Source organism: Xenopus tropicalis, chromosome 3, assembly GCF_000004195.4.
Source record: "Xenopus tropicalis strain Nigerian chromosome 3, UCB_Xtro_10.0, whole genome shotgun sequence".
Taxonomy (NCBI): Eukaryota; Metazoa; Chordata; class Amphibia; order Anura; family Pipidae; genus Xenopus; species Xenopus tropicalis.
Genome location: NC_030679.2, coordinates 130,707,542 through 130,707,861, shown reverse-complemented (window position 1 = coordinate 130,707,861; position 320 = coordinate 130,707,542).

The following is a 320-nucleotide window of genomic DNA, read 5'->3' as shown; positions in this document are numbered from 1 at the left end:
ACATGGCGGTGTGCTTCTTTAGAACAAAGTACTATGACTGGTTTGGGTTTTTAAAGGAAAACACACTCTGGGCTGGGCCAGAAGGTTACTGATTCACTTCTGTCCCCTTCTGCTATATTGTTTTTGCTATTGAATGTTTACATTTGAATGTAAAACTGCACAGCTGCACAATGTACACAACCCTTACTTGGTCCCACCTGGGTCCATTGTATGTGGGCAGTTACCCACCAGGTACCACTACTTCAAATGGCAGACTCGGCTTCAGTTATACAGGGGGGGGGTTCAAGCAATCAACAAGAACAAACCCTTAATCCACTGTG